General features: G+C 46.4%; 1 protein-coding gene across 3 annotated transcripts in view; it reads right to left on the bottom strand.

The window, feature by feature from the left end:
- SLC7A1 (solute carrier family 7 member 1) overlaps window positions 1-15,524 on the bottom strand; it is a 44,007-nt gene extending 28,483 nt beyond the window's left edge. Inside the window, exons 1-2 of one of the 3 annotated variants that reach the window (NM_001398060.1) lie at window positions 15,413-15,524; window positions 9,998-10,276 (exon numbers count right to left, since the gene is read on the bottom strand). The gene's annotated coding sequence lies outside the window, so the exon portion shown is untranslated. The remainder of the gene's footprint in view (window positions 1-9,997; window positions 10,277-15,412) is intronic. The other 2 variants (XM_046941902.1, NM_001145490.2) reach the window with 2 other exon arrangements.
- Between the last annotated feature and the right edge of the window lie 2,003 nt (window positions 15,525-17,527).

Below are 17,527 nucleotides of genomic sequence, written 5' to 3'. Positions count from 1 at the left end.
ACCCGAATCGCAGCTGCTTTTTGCATCCTCACACACACAGCACTATCTTCCTGCCTTCCACTGCATAGATGACTGAAGCCTATCCCAAGTTATCTTACACGCTTCGCTGTATTCACAGTCACTTGGCAAAGTGGCTTTCAGTAAGCAGAAGCGTGGTTTTTTTCAGGGTCTTTCAGTTTGCAGCACAACAACATCTTACAGGATGCAGTAGAGGGGCCAGTATCCCTCTGCCTCAAACCTTTCTGATATCATTTGTTATCTTCAGAATTGCATCAAAGGGTGACTTGTGTGGAGATTATCTTTCCCTCCTCAGAAGTTGGATGTGCCTGTGATCTCGCTCTCTGAAATAGCTGCTCTTGCCTTTGAAGTAAGGAAATGCGTTCCAGGCTGGCTCCTTGCACTCCCACTCCCAAGCACACTTGAAATGAGGACTTCTTTTTTGAACGTACCACCACTGTTTTTGCAACATCATGCAGTTCTAATCACGTAAAACACTATAAATTACTCTAGAAATGATGCTAAATGGAACATAACTGCCCTCAAGTTGAGAAAACTTGATCTAAACGAACCAAAATGGGCTCTGTACACCATTATCCCTCTGATTCTCACCATGCCTATTCCCTCATTCCCACTGGGCACAAAGAGCCTGATTTCTACAGCTCTCCTCAGCTCCTGCCTTTTCTGCTTGCTCCAGTTACCCATGGAAGCATGGACAGGCAACCAACAGGCTGAAAAGCCAAACCACAGGCATAGCCCTTGAGTGGAAGAGGCTTCACCCCAAACTCCAGGGAGCACTGAGGTGTCAGCAGGACAGAGGGAAGCAGCAGCACGTGGCTTTGAGAGCCCAGGGAAATAGTGACTTGCCTCAATAACATAGCAGGGCAGCTCCTGGGGTAGGGTTCACATCCTCGAGTGAGATCCTGTCCCACCGGACTCAAGGGCAAAGCTCCCACTGACTTCAATAGGGCCAAATTCCACCCATTCCAACTGGTCCTCGTCCTGTATTTACAATGCCTTTTATGTTTGTTCCGTATCCAAATTCTTGTGCCTTGTCTGTATTGTATTTTTAAGTAAAATAAGATATTCTTCCTCCTCTTATCTAATGGTTAACATATCTATTATATCAGGTTTATAGATTTCCTTCCCCAGTAACAACATTTTAAAAAGGGACATTCTTCAAAACAATCCTGTAAGAAAATAAGCAACCTTGCATCTGGCTAACAGCAAAAAAATAAACCATAACAAACATCTGTCCAGCTAAACATAAAACATCACATGTAAAAATAAGCTGACACGGCACCATTTTACATAAGCAGTACCATCACTTCCTAAACAATCACAATTTGTTTCAGCTTCTGGAAACTAAACCTTATCTATTTTAAGGCCTTGCAGCTCCTGAGAATTTTCTTCCCAGAAGCCAACTCCAACGTTGGAGATATGAAGAAGAGCATAAAATTAAAGCGGATTACATGGAGTAAGGACTCTTCTACCAAGCAAAAGAGAAATCCCAAGCCTAACCCTGCTACATGTACAATGACCAGCCCCAGCATCCTACTCACCCCTGTACTACATAAGCTTATGCCCATCCTGAAACACAAAGGAACCTTTGCTGCCATTAATAATCCAAGTGACAAAGTGACATCCCACAAATGGCTTTATTTTTCCTCAGCATCCTTTTGGTCTTCAACAAAGGTCTCCCCACGTAGCTATAAGATCAGTATAATTAATCTGCAGAACAGCTTGTGCATATGCTGTGTTGGCACATATGGCAAACAATGTGGAACGGGCCCTCTATATTTGCCCTAAACACAGGCCAGCTTTCTGAACAAGCACACAGTGATGACTTTTGATTCAAACACAGGTAGAAAATGCCTTTGGAAGCCCTTTCCAAAGGGCTGGCTTTGCTTCTATCGTCCCCAAGGTAGCACCATTCACAGAGAAGTCTACTCAGAAAAAGAAGAGGTGGTAAACCCGTATTCCTACTATTTCCATTAGCATCACAAATATTTTGGGATTTAAGATTTAACTGTAGAAGACCACTAGATGCAAAGAGGTTATGCTGTAAGGGACCATACTAGAGCTGCTGAGTGCTTTCTGAAACATCATTCAGAAATAAGTCAACAATAACTGAGGTACAAGAGCCTCAAGCATGTTTCAAAATGCTTGTTTACATTCATTAAACCACGAAGTGTGTCAGACAAGGCATTTTGGAAGGATATCTCTTGGAAAAACTACAAATGGTTTGTTAAGTTACCCCATGAGTAACAGAGTAGAAACAAGATAGCTACAGAAGAAGCTGAGCTTTGCATACAAACATTTGAACACCTATCTGAAGACTTTTAGAAGCAAAGGACACATCATCAGACTCTCAGATTGATGCGACTGTGTCTCCAAAGGAGGAATCAGGCAGCTTAGAGAGGACAGCCTTGAGACAAGTGCTCAGAACTCACAGGTTGTGGTCACAGCAATCTGCAGATGCCTGCTACCAGAGAAAAGCCTTTACAGATGATGAAAATAAAAGGCATGGCCATGGAGTAGTTTTGTGTGCAGCTGGAAGATAACCCAACGTGGCAGTGGGAACGGCCAGCAGCCCAGGTCAAAAGTCATCCAATTAACTGCACATCTTAAAACTGGCTTTACATCGTGCCGGTGTAGCATAACCAGGCAAGCCTTGTCTATGCCTTGTTAAATTTTTCCCCTCTTGACTGAAGTCATTTTATTTTTTACATGTGCACGGGCTTATTTATACACACATTACAGAAGAATTACATCAGCATGTAGACATGAACACAGTGCTATATTTTCTGCCAATTCTGTCATTAAAGACAGCATCACTCATTCAAACAGCATTTGCTACTCAAACAAACTCATCCTGTTAGACTACATACTAAATAGAGATCAACAGTGCACACACAATGTATGCAAGAACACAGTCTTAACCACCCACCTAAAGACACACTGCCTATAAAAAGGGGACTGTGTGCTCTCCTTTTTTGAACACAGCTGTTTTAATGGGATGAGGAATGCGTTGCTTGGGAACCAGCCCTCTGCCACCCACGGCTGGAGACTAAGCAGGTTTCTGTTCTTCCAGTTCCAGTCAGGGATTTCTGAGGCAGCATATTTTGCTGCTCTGTGAACATCTCACAGTCCTGGAGGCTTCTTTCCATTGGAAAAGGAGTAGCAAGGCGTCCTCTCTAATCCCTACACCATCCACTTATCAGCTACTTGAAAAAGGAAAACTGAGTGCCACTGAAAGAGGAGGTTCACCTGTCTGTCTTCTGAACTGGCATTGCTGCTGTCCCCATCAGATCAAGGAATTCATTCCCTATCCCATGAGAACTTCTGAGACTGAAAAGATCACCCTGGTTGTATGATTCTATGACGTCTGGCTCTATGATGATCATTTTCCCAAGTCCAGGCAAGAACTCCTATCTCCAAATTACCTGTGAGCAAGGAACTTCTCAAAATTTCACTTCAGTGTTTTATGTCAATGTCTGCATAGAACTTGATCCAGGTTATTTGTGATGATACATTAAAACATGTTTCAAATTGACTAGCGATTTTTGACCAAAATAAAAGTAGAGAGGCTCCTACTCTGGAAGTCCCAGGGGGGATGCTCCTATCTCCCAAAATTCAAGCTTCAAAAGCTCCAAAGCTGAAGTTCAGTGGAGTCCATTCTGGTCTGCAAAGCTTCAGCTGTGATTATCAGCAAAGGTAACCCACAGTAAGCCACTCCACAGCTTAAAGGTTGGATAGATGTGAATATTCTCCTCTTGGGCTATTGCAGAAATACATCATCTATCAAGCTTCATTTGCAGTGGGGAAGTATGATAGCTGTGGACACAATGAAGCACTGGGATAGGATACAAGGAAGATGCAGTCTCCACCACCCAAGCATTTCAAGAACAAGTTAGAGAAATACCTCTTAATCTAGATAAAGATCCCACGTCACAGACTTGGGTGCAGCTGGATAATATGCTTGCATTGGCAAGGCTAAGCCTTGACACCACGTGCTCCTATCCTCAGGCTGCCACGTTTCAGAACAACCACGTGGGTCACTGTTGCAAATAGGATCACTGAAACAAACCCAATGCCTTGTATTTCCATTCAAAAAATCAGGGCCTTCTGTTTGTTGTTCTCCTCAATCACCTCACTGGTTTGATTTCCAGCCTCACAGTGAGCTGAGCCTATACGTGATGGGGCAGTAAGCAGCTGCAGTCAGCACTTGAGATGAAGGAAGACTGTGGATGCCTTGGGTGCTCTCTGCCTTCTCAGCCCATACCTCAGAGTGAGCCTGTGTGGTTCCTCCAGCAGCTTGGAAGAGCCCAGCCTGAGGACAGTAAGCTCTGGGAGAAGGACAGCCCTGCGTTCACTGTCTGCAGCTCCCGTGCATCCATAAGTTCCGGAGGTTCCTCACTGATAAAGGGCATCATACATTATGCAAATCACTACTTTCTGATGAAAGCCATTTAATTGAAAAATCTCCCACCAGCTGAACTCCAGTCTCCTCAAACAGTTCCTCAGCGTGGCTTCAAATTACATCCTCCAAGAAAATGGCTTGATTTAACTCCCTCCATTTGTCATAAAACCTGAGGGGATCTCCACTGATAATGAGACTCGCCAAGTGAGAGCCTGAAACAGATTGCCGGGGACTGACTGCGTGACAAAGTGCCTGTAATCTGCCAGGGGTTCAGCCTTGACAATAAGCAGGAAAACATCATGTGCTGGGAAACAACATTGAATAAGCAAGCTTCTGTCTTCTTAAACCCAAACAGAATGGAGACTGAGCTTTGCTTAGCTGAAGTGTCTGGCCATGCCATTCAGCAAGCTTCAGGCACAGCCTTTAGACAGTCCTTGGAAGTGAGTGGGAAATGCCCGTGAAGAGATAAGGAAGGAAGCTAGATCAAGCCAGAAGTCGGTTTGTTATTGAAATGGAAGTGGGGAAACAAAGAGTCCCAACACTGATGCAGAACAAACAGCATCCTGCACAGTGGGACACATCACAATGAGATGGACAGACAGGAGGCTTCCCCAGAGGTTTAGCTTCATCAGGAAGGGAATAGCTGGGCAGGGATTTTCAGGTGTGGACAAGAGGCTGATCAAAGCAGGCAAACATTAATTGATTCTGCCGCACAATCCCAACGGGAGAGACTGTCCCCATTCGCCCTCCCAGAGGGCATCCCACCTACAGCAGCAAGGGTAGCCTGGGAGATACCTTCAGAGTTTGGCCATCACTATCACACTGACAATCTGTAGGCCAGCTGTTTCCCCAACAGGAGTATTTCCATCAATGATGCAGCTTATCATCTCCTTGTACTCAGCTCTAGTGAGGCTGCACCCCAAATACTGTGTTCAGTTTTGGCTCCATCACAAGAAAGACACTGAGTCCCTGGAGCGTGTGCAGAGAAGGGCAACACAGCTATGAAGGGACTGGAGCACAAGTCTGATGGGGAGCAGCTACAGGAACTGGGATTGTTCAGTCTGGAGAAGAGGAGGCTCAGGGGAGACCTTACTGCTCTCTGCAACTGTCTAAAAGGAGGCTGCAGCGAGGTGGGCGTCAGCCTCTTCTCCCAAATAACTAGAGATAGGGCACGTGGGAATGGCTTCACATTGCATCAGGGGAGATTCAGGTTGGATGTTGAGAAAAATCCCTTCTCCAAGAGTGGTTGGGAGCTGCAATGGCCTGCCCACGGAGGTGGTGGAATCACCGACTCTGAAGGTATTCAAGAAATATTTATACGTTGTACTGAGGGACATGGCTTAGTGGGGGAACAGTGGTGGTAGGTGGACTGTTGGACTGGATGATCTTGGAAGTCTTTTCCAAACTCAGTGATTCTACGATCATGTTGCCATCTCAGTTAAAAGTTCCCTCCATTACCATAACAGGTACTGACTCAGAGCAAAGGAATCATTTCCCCTACTGGCAAAGCAGGGGCAGTGTGTTTCTGTTGAAAAGGTGGACACACTTGAAGAATTCTGCTTAGAGGAAGTACTTCGTAATGAATTTTGGAGGAATTGTTCCTGTTGGCAAGAACTGCAGGCTGTAAAAATTTTGGTATTAAAATGGCCATATGCACACCCCAACCTGGAAAAGGACAGGAATGGGAGAACTACGTTCCCCAGCAAGCACCTGAAGCCACCTGCAGCAAAGCCTTTACAAATCATGGCAGGGATATGGGCTGTAGAAGTAAGCCCTATAAAAAGGGTGGTTCAACTGGTGCTTTGCAATTAAAACAAAGCTCTTCCAGCTCTGCAGAAACACTGCACCACGCTGCCAACACAAGGGAGACAGCTCAGCTTGCAGTGGAGGAAGGAAAGCAGAAATCACACATGGCAGAGCCCCCAGGCTCCCACTTACCAAGACTACTCCAGTCTGAAATAAAATATCTCTCCAGCTGAAAAATTTTTTTGCTATCCCTGAGTAACTGTGTCTGCAAATGTCAAATTATATCACGAAGCCTACTCATTCCACAGGGCACATGCAATCTAAATAAAAAAAAATGGAATATGTTCTCATTAATCTAGGAATTTTTTTTTTCCAATTGACTTGGAGGCCTGTGTGTGGTAAGCCCTTGGGAATGGCCTCCAAGTCAGTGCTGTCAGTTCCAAACCTTGATGTGGCTGCTGGATAGTGACTTGACATAGCAAAATTGTAAATGCCCTTTTTCTGAATAAAGCGAACTTCTCATTAAGTCAGCTGCATTCCTGTACACATTACAACACTTCTACGGAACTTCCTGTGGACTTCTATGACCATGCATCTAATAGTAAAGTGTTCATTGTGAATACGCTTTACACTTGTACCTTCAAGAAAATTACTGTGAAATGAACAAAAATGTTTGCTTTTTCGACCCAGTATTACTGGATTCCTTTCCTAATTCAAGGGCTGGACAGGGATCAGCTCCGTTCGAGCTCCACACATCAGTCACTGAAGGCACAAACAAGCATTTTACACACTCATCAGCAGGTTTGCGTGGCTGTGTAGTTTCCTCCAGCCAAGAGATTACACATGCTGCTGAATGGTTGCAGTTTGAGGGGTGGTTTTCAACAACTGCCTGTAAACATACAGCTTCCCATCAGAGAGTGCTCCAGAAAGAACTTCCCCTGAAAAATGATGCCCTGATGCACGTCATAGCTGCCCACTTTGTAATTAAAGGCAGAGTACTACAACCTGATGGAATCAGTAATTCCCCTTAACCAGACCTGGGTCACTCACAACTGAAGGAGACAGAACTGTACAACTTGGCACAGCTGAGGAGCACAGTACTCTGGAGTACAAAGTAGCTCAAAGCACAACAGAGCAGCAGCTCCTTCAGTCCTCAAAGACCATCAGTGCTGGGGCTGCCACAATGCTGTCACCCCCTTCCCCTTCCTCTCCCTGGGGTGCAGCAAACAGACCTCCACACTTGGGCAGGAAGGAAGACGGTGAGCACCAACGGTGCGATTGTATTTCCAGTATAATCATAATATGGCAATGCCCCAACTCTGTAACAGTTAATGACACATGCCTCACCAGGAACTATTGTTTTGGGATGAGAATTGTGCTGGGCAGGGCAGTTACAGAGAGCAGAGCTGCCAGGAAGACAGGATGCACCCATGTTCTGCTGTGTCTGAACTGTAAAGACAAGAGATCTGGGCAGTCCAGAGATGGAGCAGAGGAGGTAAAGCACAAGGCTGGGACACTTCTGGGACTGATCCCAAGTTCACCTTCAAGCCATTGAGCACCTCTCCTCCAGTTGTTTCTCCTTACGACCAGGCAGCAGCCACACACTCCTCCTCTGGCACCAAGTCATTCCTTCCCTGACTCCCCAGCCTGGTGAAGGCTGCTTCTGTGCTGGCTCCCACGCTTGCAACACGCTATTCAAGTTGCATCAGCTCCCCATCTTCCTCCCCTCCCCATGCAGCTGCTCTCTACAATATTCCCAGCCATCAGGAGGGGATAGGGCTGCTAAAAGTAGACGAGCGGTTAGGAATGGCATACAGCTTGGCCTTTTCTGCAAACACTACGAGCAGTTGCCATGGCAGCCTTGCCCATGTACTTGCCTGCTTGCTGTTAAACTTCAATGTTTCACCAGTCGCTCATTTTCCTTCCAAGATTTGACCCAATACTGCCCAGCTCGGCAGTCCTTCAATCCCTTGCACTGCAAGGGCCAGTAAAACCCAGAATTCAATGGGATGGGAGCACCTGATTAATAAAAAAAGGCATACGAGGTGGGATTGCTGCTCTGACTGTGGGAGGAGAAAATTGCTTCCAAAGGGACTTGCAAATAATCCCACTGCAGACTTCACACTTCCTGAATGTTGATGGATTTACAGCCAAACCTCCCCGAGAACTGCATTCATGGTATTCAAACCCAAAATAAGTACCGAGCAGTCCAAGTGATGCAAGCATGATGTTGACTGCCCTGCAATCAGACCAGTCAAACTGCTGCTGTTTTCACACAGAGATGGCAGTTTTTATACATTTGATATATTCCGCTTATATAAATCTTATCAGAAAGGAGGTACAACACCGATACAGAACTCCATTTCACAGCAAGGTAGATGTAACTTTGTTTGCTTTTGGTAAACACTTTTTTTTAGCTCGCTGCTCAGCTCTCCCCTGCTCCCTGAGAGCTTTGCTACAGGAAAAAAAAGGTAAAGTCAGCACTTTTCTCTCACGGCTGCATCTCCATGGTTTAATATGCAGCAGAAGGGCAGGCCCTGATGGACTGAGCCTCCTTGGCCCTCTGAGGTTTGCTGCAAGACCCACTGCCTGCCAGCAGATAAGATACAGAGAATACTGGCAGATTTGGCTTAGCCATGAGGCTGCTGCAGAACAGTGCAGTCAGCTCCCAGGTGCTCATGCAGAAAGACAGCATCCTGCAGTTGGTGTTACCCTCTTCGTGTTGCAATTTGGACTGCAGTCAGCCAGCTCTTACAATCTGCACTTTTCCACAAAGGGTGTTTGTTCCGGTTCAGTGGGAAACACAAGCCCATATACAGATGAGATCAACTCCAAAGAGCAAAAAAAGATTTGTCATGTATTTTCCTTTCCATTCCATTCCACCAGCCTGGCAGCTGAGCAGTTTGTAGACTGAAATGTGGCTTGGATTCTGATTGACTGTCGTTGCCATCTGCACCTCCTTTCCCCACCAGCTTCTCATATAGAAGCCTGGCCTGCCTCAAAACCTGCCTCTCAATCCCTGAGATGGAAGCCCCCCTGTACCCATGTTTATATACCCCCAACAGACTCCCAAAACAACAGTTTTGGATCTCTTCCCCCACCAGCATGGAAGGCAGCAACACAGATAAGTAAAGTCACTTACAACTCTATTGAAGGAAGTTGTATGCCTATCCTTAAAAACAATTGCGTCCCTATCAGGGAAAGGATATTGTCTGGAGTAAATATGTCCTTCCTCTCATTGTGGAAAAAGCGACTTAGCAGCAGTCTGCTCATACGCTTTCAAAAGCTCATTATATTTTTTCATATTATCATTCTGACATCAAAGGAAATCACTCTTAATTATGTTTACAGAGCTGGGGGTGATGCAGAGATGCCTAAATATGACAGTCTGAGAGGTGTTGCATTATACATTTCAGTGAACCGCTTCTAGCACGTACAGTGCCATGTCTCCCCAGTCCCACATGTCACATCTCAAACCAGAAGCTTTGAACTAGAATAAAGTTTGCTGCAGCTGCCAGGCTCTTGAAATGACAGCAGGAAGGCAAGGAACTGCTGGCTGTAAGTATTCTGCTTAGTTCTACTACGCTGGGACTTGGAAAAAATATAGGTCATTTTAAAGCAAAGTCATTATGAAACAAATAATGATTAGCATTTTCCTCCCAAAGGTCTCAACAGCACAGAAAGCAAAGAGATGTCACTGTGTGTTCACTGGTGCTATGCACCATGCTGCTCTGCTCTCCAGATACTTCCTTCTAAGAAGAAAGCATCTCTAACACCTGTGCGGGTTTCTCTGCAACAAGCAGAGCAACACAGTGTGGCTTCAACACTTACACAAGTTTTCTTGGGGGTATCCTTGCATTTCTTCACATGCCATCCAGGTTATGAGGGACTGCTATCCCAACTAGCGTCAGCCAGCACCAAGCAGGTGTTTGGGTTAAGGTACCATCTCACAACTCCCTGTAATCAACAGGCAGAGACAGGTACCTCAGGGTGTAAGTGTATGCCATCTGAGGTGAGATGGGAAGCCTTCACCGGCTCCTGAAGGGCTCAGGTTAACAGGCAGCTATGGAAACTCCAGCTCCAACAGCTCCTCAAGACAAGAATTTGAATCTAGAGACATCAGAAACAAAAATGAGGAATCATTGTTCTTGTAAGGAAATAACAACTGTGCTCCTCAGAACTAAGAGAGTTTTCTGAACAAAGCTTTGGATGTCAGGATTGCATGATCGTTGACCCAACCCTTCAGAGCAAAGCACAAATATTTTGCTTCTGCTTTTCTCCAATTGCCTATCCTATTTTCACTGCTTGTGTTGGAGCTCTCCTGAACTGAGCAGATACTAGAGGCCAAATGCCTAATCTGTGACATTCAGAGATAAATCTCACTGAAGCTCATTTTCCAAATCCCAATAGGAGCTCAAATACCCACTGGTTTCCCTTCCAATTTGTGGCACCTCTACCCTAAGGTATTGCTGAGCTCTGGGTGTAGCCTCTTCTCCATGCTCACAGCACCACAACATTTTGCTCCTTTCTTCTCTCTCTTCCAGCAGATCACGGAGCCTGGAAGGTCCTGCTTACTGCACCTGTGGTCAGCACGAGTGGACGTATGACAGTACGGCATCCTTGCACTGCACAACTATAACAGCTAAATTCGGGTAGGGAATCAGGTGAAGAACTGAGCGGCAGTTGCCTTTGCCACTGGAATGCCCATGAGCAGCCAGCAGTGGTGGGCTTCTCAGCAAGTGCAAATGCAGCAGAGATGATGTGTGCCTAGTCTGCAACTCAGCCCTTCTCACCTCTATTAAAATGCCTGGCAACGTAAGACAGTTAAGCTTACATACAGCCAGGAATAATATGGGTCAGAGCACACACCGCTATTTAGTTTGAGAACATGTTCTCATTTGACAGCACAGCTTCCAGGGATAAATAAATGATCTGGTACAAGGGATTTTAACCAACCTGCATGAATCAGCACCAGGGACAAACCCAGCTAAAGAAAAAGCTCATTGTTCCATTTTTTTTATTTTTTTTTTATTTTTAAGAACCTCCGTGTGGTTTATCACAAGCTTTTAGAAGGGAATGACTACCAAACAGTCACTAATTTTCCAGAATAGCATAGCTTCCTCAGTAAATAAGGCTAGCAATTAATTGATGGGAAAACATAACGAGGAATGCAGCTCGGCTAAGAAATTAGCAGTGTGGTTTTTTCCTATAGCAGTTACTGCAATTCCCAAGACTGCAGAATGTGAAAATTCAGTTTTCTGAACTGTTTTCTGAGTGAAGGACTGAAAACTCCAAAAATGTACCTACAGCCCAAAATCTCATAGTATTTCATCTTGGCAACTTTGAAACAAGGCAATTCTGTACTAGATACCGCTCATAGGATTCCTGTCCAGCCACTCTGGTGGGCTCAAGACAAGCCATCCATCCTGGTGATAGTGGCTAATGACATGCCAGGAGCAAGCTGGCTTGAGCCCAGAGGGGTCCCTGGGTTTCTGCAAGCCACACTGGCAGTGGGAAGGTGGGAGTCCCACATCCCAGTCATTGGCACATCCAGGAACCACAAGCAACAGAGGAGAATCTTGCACTCGGGGGGTAACCACAGTGTAGATGTTGACCTCTGTGTGCTGTTTGACCAAGAGATTCAGGTATGTCTTCTCTGTAGGTCTAAGCAGGCAGAGATATTGCAGCAACAGCACTAAAATGGTAGTGTTCAAAGAAACTCACCCATAGTGTAAACAGCCACAGATCTTCCCAGCGTCATTGAGGAATCCGAGAAACTCAGAAGTTTATTGAGATAAACATTCAGACATTTACTGTGCTGACATTTGCATGTGAGCTAATCCTCTTGTAGTCAGTGGAAAGCAACTCTCAAGTTGCAATTCATTTGGGCTGAGATGAATCACACCACAGGAATACCCACTTCTCCAGATGCACCATACTGGGAGATGGGATTGGAAACCTTGGATGTGAATGATGGCATCTGGCCAGACAAATGCTAGCTTCATCACAGTGGGGTTACTCAGCTGGGCTGGTATTTACTTGAGTTGCCCCCAGTTGACTCTCTGCAGAAACACTGGCCTAACTCTATGCACCACCCAGCCTCTCTGTTCTGCTGCTTGGTACAACCAGCTTCCCATGCACCTGTTTAAGATGGTAGAACATCTCAGCTTATCTTCCTGGAGAGGGAAAGCAGCTCTACCACATCCCAGTCTGCTCCATTGGCAACACCATGGCTTGGCCAATACACTTCCACCATGGTTAAGCTAGCATCCACAGAGCACATCAGCAGCCAAAGTAAATCACCCTTTTTCTCCTGCCCCAAAACGAATGCAACTCAGCACTGGACATCCCAGATATGAGAAGAGAACAAGAAGAGAGAAGAGAACAAAAGCTGTTGTTTCCTGCTCCCTGAGAGCTTGGATACAACTGGAAGTGACAGTTCTGAGAAGCTGCTGAATTTCCATTAACTTGTCATGGTGGATCAAGATTGAGAAACTTGATAGATCAAGAGTGAACAAAACATCATAGAGGCAGTAATCGTAACATGATCTCTGCCCTAATCCACCTGCACTGTACTTCTTCCCCATCTGAGAGGGGTGGTGTTCATTATTTCCTTTTTGCCTTCACTCCTGCACAGGCCAGACTCACCAGCTGCACCCAGAACCAGCTGGATTGGCACATATCAGCCCTCCCACATCAAATAACTTAAAGCAGAGCCACAGAGCTTAGGTGCAGCACCAAACTGAGGTGAGTCCCACCTGAAACGTGTTACTAAACTGGCACAGGAAGATGGAAAAATAAAATAGAAGGAGTGGCAAAGGCTTCAACAAAAACAAAGTTCAGAGCTGATAACACTAATACCTGGCTAGATTAGAGAAAGAGTAATGTGTGGACTAAAGAGTACAATGCAAACATGTAATAACACATTTTGACCCACATTCACAACCAAACGGCTTTCAATTAGAAACCTGGCTGGTGTCAGCTTCCTTTACAGCCCACCCAAAACCAAGAGAGCCTTCTGAATGTCTTCTCATTGATGGGCACAAGTCTACAAGCAGCCAGGCTCAAACACATCCCAGTGGAACAGAATGAATCAAGGGCTGAACAGCCAGTAGTCATCCTGCTTAGGAAACAGGTTTGCTTTGGAGCCAGCCTGATTAAGGTACTCAAGCAGTGGTGCACAGTAGAAGGTCTGTCTCCTTCAGACCACTCAAAATACAAGATACTCACAAGTAAAGCAAGTTCTGAAGGACTGCTGCAATCAGAGGGCTTCTCTGCATCAGAGTCAGCATTTGCACCTATGCAGCCTATGCAATTACAGTTCTCTCTCTTTTTGCATTTTATAAAAGTCCTGTCTAAAAGGTGTTTAGGCTGATTGCTGAAGGCAATGAAAGTCCACAGAGCATCTGGCAAGAATAGAAAGTTTCTGCCTACTCTTCCCAAGTCAGAGGCAGGTGTTGAACACACTAGTGCTGCTGGGAAGCTGGGTGTGTGTGTGAGTAACCACATGCCAGACATTTTACAACGCAGACACGTAGTGAGAGCTGAAGACCAAAGTGAAAGAAGCTTCCCTGTTACAGGGCTCAAACGCTACTGTCAGAGCAGGATTCACCCCTTTTGCTTTACTGCTTCTGCACGTTGCATCTGGCCCACGGGAAACCAGCACGGTGATGCCCAAGCCTGTCCTTCAACGGCAGGGACAGTCAACAGTCACTGAGGAACGACTTTGAGAGACAGAGCTGTCCCACACCATCCCCACAAGCCCCCCCGCCTCGGATCAGGGCAGAAGTGACAGAGGTTCCTATGATGGCAGACATCTCCACAACGTTGTTCCTTGGGGCAGAAGCTAAATCTGTCAGTGACCACACGTGCCACTTACGGGTGACTAAGCTGGTGGCAAAGAGAACCTTAACTCATAAGGCAGCAATAACACTATCACTTTGGCTCTTCTGTTCACATTCATAGCCTGTGAACTCTTTAGAGCTGCAACATTCTTCTTGTCCTCAGTCTGCACAACACCAATGACAATTATATACACTGCTCCAAAACTAAGACTCTTGAGAAGTCCTAAACCTTCTTTTCGACCTTAGTTGCATACAAAAACCTTCCCGAGTTGTTTTTTTAGGTTTTTTTTTCTTTTACTCTACCCTCTGTGCCACACACATTCACACATTCATGTGCAAGAGAAGAGAGCTCATGGAGCTCTTGAAACGGGTCCAGAGGAAGGCCACAGTGATGATCAGAGGGCTGGAGCACCACTACTAAGAAGGCAGGCTGAGAGAGATGGGCTCATTTAGCTTGCAGAAGAGAAGCTCCAGAGGGACCTCACCACAGCCTTCCAGTAACTGAGGGTAGCTTATAAATAGGAGGGAGACCAACTTTTTTACGTGAGCAAACAGTGACGGGATGGTGGGGAATGGTTATAAATTAAAAAAGGAAAGAGTTAGTTCAGATGTTAGAGTGAAATTCTTCACTCAGAGGGTGGTGAGGCCCTGGCACAGCAGCCCAGAGAGCTGTGGGTGCCCCATCCCTGCAGGCACTCAAGGCCAGGCTGGATGGGGCCCTGGGTGGCCTGAGCTGCTGGGAGGCATCCCTGCCCTCAGCAGGAGGTTGGGGCTGGGTGGGCTGTAAGCTCCTTTCCAAACTAAGCCATTCTATAACAAAAAGAAGAAATCCATCAGCAAAGCCAGCTGCCCATGACATGCTGACAGATGAAATGGAAACCAGCCCCTTTCCTAACCACAGATGAGAACCAGCACCGGGGCAGGCTGAAGACCAACAGACAGCAGGACCTTGTAGGGTGCGCTAGAAACAGACACCAGGATTTTCTGTCAATTCTCAGCCTTTTCTGAAGCTTAAAAACAGACAGCGGTACACACTGCAGCTGAAGCGATCCTCAGGAGGGTTCGGCCACCCGGGAAACGGCTGGATTCCCTTCTCCTCACCACTTGGGCCTTCACGTCCCGGCACAGCATGTTCCCGCCGCACTACTCACGTAGCAGAGCACGTAGGGCACAGGGCCGAGCTGGGACACGCGTGTGTGGCCGGTGAGCTCCCCAGCCCCTCTCGGGGGGCTCCGAGGGAGGCGGGCCGCCGGGCAGCCCCCGCCACAGCTCGCGACCCCCAGTATTGCATCATGCAAAATGGATTCCACGCGCAGCCCGCACCGCACCGCACCGCCCGGCTCCAGCCCCGGCCCCATCTCCTCCCGCCGCCGGGGCAGCCCCACTCCGGCCCCGCACTCACCCCCGGCCCCTCGCCGGACTCGGGCTCACGCGTCAGGCGAGGAGGCGCGGCAGGCTGCCCGGACAGCCATAGCAGCGCCCGCTCCGAACCACCGCTTTACAGATCGGGCTCCAGCTCCAGCTCCGCCCCCGCCCCGCGATGAATGAGAGGCCCAGCCCTCCCTGGCTGCCCCCCCTCCGCGGGGTCGTTCTTGAGGTGCTGAGAGGGCGGTTGTGGGGGCGGTCCGCCATCAGGTCGGGCACGAGTGGTGCCATCAGACCGGCAGTCCTTGCAGGCCATGCGCGGCCGCCCTTCTGGCTCGCCTGGGCCGCGCTGAATGAAGAGGGCTTGTCTTGGGCCACGTATGAGATATATAATATCATTCATGCATATAAGTAACAAAACTACTTTTGTTTCTGATATTTTTTTATTAAAACGTTAAAAAAGCAATGAAAACATGAAAAGAGTGGGATATACGACCTTGTTTTTGTGAAATTGATGTACCAGCAACAGGGCCAGTGGCAGTGATTGCCATGCTCTGTGAGTTCTCACGGTGCTCGGCAGGCATTTTTGATGAAGCTGTACTCTTCTTGTCCTTCATCCTTGAAAACAGTTGTTCTCAAACACACGTATTGCCAAGAAGCCATGACTGAGCAAGATGGGATTGTGAAGCCTGTCTCTGTACTAACAAAGGGCTTACAGAAGTCCAGTAAAGAGATATGATGAACGAATTTATCTTTGAGTTTCAGTCTGGAGAAGAGGAGGCTCAGGGGAGACCTTATTGCTCTCTATAACTACGTGAAGGGAGGTTGTAGTGAGCTGGGGCGGCCTCTTCTCTTGTGTGATTAGTGATAGGACTAGAGAGAATGGCTTCAAGCTGCACCAGGGAAGGTTCAGGCTGGACATTAGGAAATACTACTTCTCTGAAAGGGTGGTCACACACTGGAATGGGCTGCCCAGAGAGGTGGTGGAGTCACTGACCCTGGAGGTGTTCAAGGAACTTTTGGATGTTGTGTTGAGGGACATGGTTTAGTGAGGACCATTGGTGATGGGTGGATGGTTGGACCGGGTGATCTTGTGGGTCTTTTCCAACCTTGGTGATGCTATGAATCTATGATTCTATGAATATCCGATTGCTGCTTCATACGTTCCATTTAAAAATTCACAGGTAATGTATTTATGTGACTTCATTTCCAATCAGCGATATACCGAAAAACCTGATGGCTTTTTTGGAACTCTTGAAACTTGTTCACAAATCCCGTTAGCAAATAAAAATTAAAAAAAAATAAAAAATAAAAAAATAAAAAAAAAGCACAGCTGTGTATTTTTCCCTATTCACTGGACAGGGCTTAGCCAACACATCAAAATGCATTAAATTATTTGCCATAACTTCAGCTTGCCTTAAGTAAGGTTCATTTCAAGTGCTGTTAATATAAGCTATTTCTTGAATGACGTATACATTACCAATGCCTCTAATGAAAGCGGCAAGTTGAGCCATATCTGTAGATTCTGTACTTTCATCTATCACCAAAGCATATTTGAAATTAGCAACTTTACTCTGCAAATTTCTTTTGCTAGATTTTACTATTTCTTCTCTTCACCTGGTGTATTGTATAAGGCAGAGGATATAGCTGCCACTGACGAGCTTTCAGATCACCCAAGAAAAGTATTGGTCACAATTCCGTAATAAATAAGAAATAGCTTACCCCTTTCCGAGGATAAAGGTTCACTGGAAAACTCCCAAAGGAGATGATCACCAACCTCTAAATCAGGTACCCAATTACGTTGCCCAGGGCTCCATCAACCTAGCTTTACACACCTCTAAGGATAGGGTCATCCACAACCGCTCTGGGCAACCTGTTCTAGCACCTCACCACTCTCACAGAGAAAAACTTCCCCTGACATCTAATCTAAATCTCCTCTCCCTTAGTTTGAAACCATTTCCCCTTGTCCTATCATTGTCTACCCATGTAAAAAGTTGATCTCCCTCCTATTTATAATCTACCTTTAAATATTAGAAGGCTGTAATGAGGCCTCCCTAGAGTCTTCTCTTCTCCAGATTGGACAAGCCCAGCTCCTTCAGCCTACCTTCATAGGAGAGGTGCTTCAGTTCTCTGTCCATTTTTGTGTCCCTCC

The sequence above is a fragment of the Gallus gallus genome, chromosome 1, assembly GCF_016699485.2.
Source record: "Gallus gallus isolate bGalGal1 chromosome 1, bGalGal1.mat.broiler.GRCg7b, whole genome shotgun sequence".
NCBI classification, from domain to species: Eukaryota; Metazoa; Chordata; class Aves; order Galliformes; family Phasianidae; genus Gallus; species Gallus gallus.
The sequence above is the reverse complement of the archived record's forward strand: the minus strand, read 5'-3'. Positions and strand labels throughout refer to the sequence as shown.